Here is a 4029-nt window from a genome sequence, read left to right as displayed (position 1 = left end):
TGTTTTGGTTTGGAAAAAAAATACTTTTAACTTTTCAGTGTCTCTCTTTCTGCAGACTGTCTATATGATTTCTGTCATTATGTTTTTTGGGTTTTTTTTTGGTTTGGTTTGTTTTGCTATATTAGGTACTGTAACTCATCAGAGCAGCATCCAAGTTTTTCATTTTTTATTTTCTGTTTACTCAGTGGGAGTTGATGATGGTGGGGAGAAGTGATGGAAATTATGGCACCCGAAAAACAAACAACAAATCAACAACACCACCACCCCATAATTAAGGTCAGACACATTTCAGAAAATGTCCAGATGCAGCAGGACGCCTCAGTCCTGCTTGCATGCCTTAAAAAAAAAAAATAGAAAGAAAGAAAGAAAAAGATATTTAAAGCTTTGCAGCTGACCACGTCGAAATTTGCAAAAACAGCACCAGACGCTAAAAAAGGGCAATTCTTAAAAAAAAAAAAAAAAGAAAAGAAAAGAAACCACACACACAACAAACAAGCAAACAAACGCATTTTCTTTTATTTGGTGAGGGGGGAGGTGATTGTTTTCAAATTATTGTTTCCTTTGCATGTAGCACTTATTCTTTCGTTGATATTATTATTATTATTATTATTATTATTATGGCAATTTTTATATTTGTTAACAAAACCGTGAGTGGAGCTAATCTCCATAGGCTTAAAACGAAACACACAATAAATCCCATGTTTACAGGTTCCTGGTTGTCACCAACAGAGCGCTGTCAGCTCACACTTGCTTTACTGCCTGTTACCCTGTTGTATTCCAAAAAAAACACATTTCAAGAGAGATTGGTCAAACACGAAACGAAAAGTAATAATAACTCAGGTAACTTTCAGTGCCCCATGTCGGAATATCACGCCTGTACATGATTATTTTATTTAATTTGTGTTCCTGTGTTTGATTTATTTTTGAATATCTGGTTCCCACCACACCGTTTTTTTTCCTTTCCTTTGTCCCACACATCCATTGTATTATATCAAAACTCGCTGGATTCGGAGAACACGAAAAAACGAATAATTCCTTAAAAGGGTTAAGCGATGAAGGGACTTAACTTAAGATATATTTATTTTTTTCTGACCTGAAAGGAAAATCTGAAGAAAAAAGAAAATCCTCATGCGTTGTTGTGTCACTTATCAATGCTGGACCAGTCCAAAAAGCCTACAGCAGTGCTATTCAGTGCAGATGAGGGGGAAACGTGTCTTCTTCTTCTTCTTCTTCTTCTTCTTTTTGTTTTGTTTTGTTTTTCAAGAAAAAATAATAATGATAAAAAAAGATTTTAGAGAAAAATGTTGCCAGGATTATTTCCGATATGTAAATATGTCCAATATGTAAACTTGTATTTGTTCTGAGATATTTGTTTTTTCTTTGTTTTGTTTTTTTTGTTTCTTTCCGGGCAGTTTTGTACACTTACTAATTCCAAGAAGATATTTTAATATGATTTCATTTATGAATCTGACCATTTATATATATATATTTATTTCTTAAACGTGTTTGGAGCTTTTTTGTTTAGCTCTGTTAATGGTTATGTTGCAGTGGATTTTCAGTATGTTCCCTCTTTTTATGTTTTGTTTTTTTTGTTTACTACATTGGTTGTATGTTGATTGCTAAATGTAGACTGCAAAGTCACATTTATATTTATGTTATAGTAATATTTTATTACTTACATAAAACATATATACAAGAAATGGTCTTTTGTCTTCATTAAGAATCCAAAACCCCACTCGTCCTTTTTTTTTCTGTTTTTTGTGGCATCACCAGGCAGAACAAAGATTAAAAAAACGTTAAAAAAAACATGATCATAAAGTTTTTTGTTTTTTTTCAAATGCTGTTCGTGGTGCTGAGCATCGGGGAAGTTGGTCAGCGCACACACATGTGTTCAGTTTTAAATAGCAGTGGTTCGTTATGTAACAGGGGCTCGTTTGAATCAGAAGCTGTGTACATGTGCTGTTAAAGGGAATAGACAACAGTATTTTACCTCAGGCATTCCCCTGCTAAGTTCACACAGTCTCTGACGTTGTTCACATCTTTGTGTAATAATCGCAGTATTAAATTGTGCAATATTAATACGGGATGGCTGTCTGTTCATTGAGTGGTGGTTATTTTTTTTATTATTATAACTTATCATCATCATCATCATCATCGTCGTCGTCGTCATTATTATAACTTGTATCAGCTGCCCAGGTGACTTATTCATCCAGAGGAAATCTAATCAGGCCTTCATCAATCATATTAGAGATTTGAGCTGCTCTCCCTTCACACCCAAACCATCGACCATCGACCATCACTTGTCATGTTTGAAAGTATTTAAAAAAGCGAATGGTGACGAATCTTTGATCTGAGACAAGAGGTGCCTGCAGGCGAAAATCAGCCTCTTTCTGCAAAGACAGAGAGAAAAAGAGTGGAGGATAAAAACACATATATACGGCAGGCCCTGGAGTGTAATCAGAGTACAGACAGGCCTGCATTCACAGGCAACATATTCTAATGTCGTTCAACACCTCAGTACATATTCAATTTCCTCTAAATCTCACATTAAATGTTGTTTTTAAAGTTAGAGGTCTCCGTGAGATCACGGGCCACAGCGGCAGTGCGCAATTTCTCCACATTTTAAACCAGCATACGTTTGCATACGTTTTGAATCCCCTCCACCATGTTCACTCTTTTATTGAGACCCTTTATTTACACCGTGAAAAGTTAAAAAAGCAAAACGATGTACACAGCAGCATTCGCGAAGCATCACGAAACTGACCAAGTCTGGATGAGTTGCAGACGCGTAAACTTGTCTGAGTTAAGGCCTTTTTTAATTTTATTTTAATGATCATTTACACGTTATTTCAGACAGTTAACAGCTGTGCGTGTGTATTTTTTTGCGTCAGGTTTCTGTCTTATTGAAATTGTGCCGTTTGTCAAACATGAACACGCGACACAAAAGTTTGAAGGTGCGTTCAATCGCTCCAGAAAGCTCCGATTTGGGAAAATTTCCTCGCTTGTTATTCATTACTTACTACTCAATTCACACTGAGTAACCCTTGAATTTGCGTGATTCTGTTTGTTTTTTTTAATTTGTGTGATGAATTTTGCACAGTTGTGTCAAGCGCTGGTGGAAAAAACGATAAGTAACTTAATATTTTTTTAAAAAAGTAAGGCACAGCCATGAAGCCTGGAGAGATCGGGCCCCTTTTTGTTGCCGCTGTGGTGCGGAGTGAAGGAAAAGTGTGTTTGCAGAGGCTGCGGTGGTCAAACTGAGGGAGGAGAGGCCAGCGACCAGGAGCACAGCAGCTGCCACAGAACAGCGGGTCACAGGCGCCCCCCGCTGGTACAACGTGAGTACTGCACCACCAGACTTCACCTGGAAGTTTGATGGAAACAGCAACAACAACAAAAACACGCTCGAAACATGAAATATCAGAATAATCAACATGTCACCAATTCTGTGTATGTTCAGTTGGAACTCATACATCGCAAACATCTGACTCCTGTACACACGCTCAGTGCACTCGGAGTAAATTGTGTTTTCCCTTTTATCTCTCATCTAATACAGAAATAAAACACAAGTCTTATTTGGATTCAGGTGTTTGAACACTGCTGAAGTTATCTGGGTGCACATGTGGATGTTCTCCTGTCCACAATCTGCCACTGCCTCAGCGTACTGAGCCGAGCAGAGAGACTTCCGGTGCCATTTTTAAAAAACATTCTGGGGTAGATTTTTATGCCTTTATTTGGCATAAAAAGCCTGTCTCTCCTTCACCTTTCCAGTCATCACATCAGCTGTCGTGAGATGGTGTGATATCTGGAGGAGAGATAGGAGCTGGGCACGCAGCAAAAGGGCCTCAGGTCGTGGTTTCGAAATCCAGGCTGCTGTGGGCCTCTGTACATGGTTGCTGGGTCCCATTCAGTCCCCATTTTTAAAAAGTTTTAAATGTGGATCAGCCTTCAAACCCCCACAGATTCACTACAGCCACTTCAACCACAGAGGGCCTGAATGCAACCAGTAGCAGTGGGTTGAAATTCCAT

At 38.2% G+C, this 4029-nt stretch overlaps 1 protein-coding gene across 1 annotated transcript in view; it reads left to right on the top strand.

The window, feature by feature from the left end:
- The window catches only part of pou3f1 (POU class 3 homeobox 1), a 3631-nt gene extending 1931 nt beyond the window's left edge, over nucleotides 1-1700 (top strand). The window contains exon 1 of the mRNA XM_030394831.1: nucleotides 1-1700. This exon is cut by the window's left edge and continues 1931 nt beyond it. The gene's annotated coding sequence lies outside the window, so the exon portion shown is untranslated.
- Nucleotides 1701-4029: the final 2329 nt, after the last annotated feature.

This window comes from Sparus aurata, chromosome 17 (assembly GCF_900880675.1).
Source record: "Sparus aurata chromosome 17, fSpaAur1.1, whole genome shotgun sequence".
NCBI classification, from domain to species: domain Eukaryota; kingdom Metazoa; phylum Chordata; class Actinopteri; order Spariformes; family Sparidae; genus Sparus; species Sparus aurata.
This window is presented reverse-complemented; position numbering and strand designations above follow the sequence as displayed.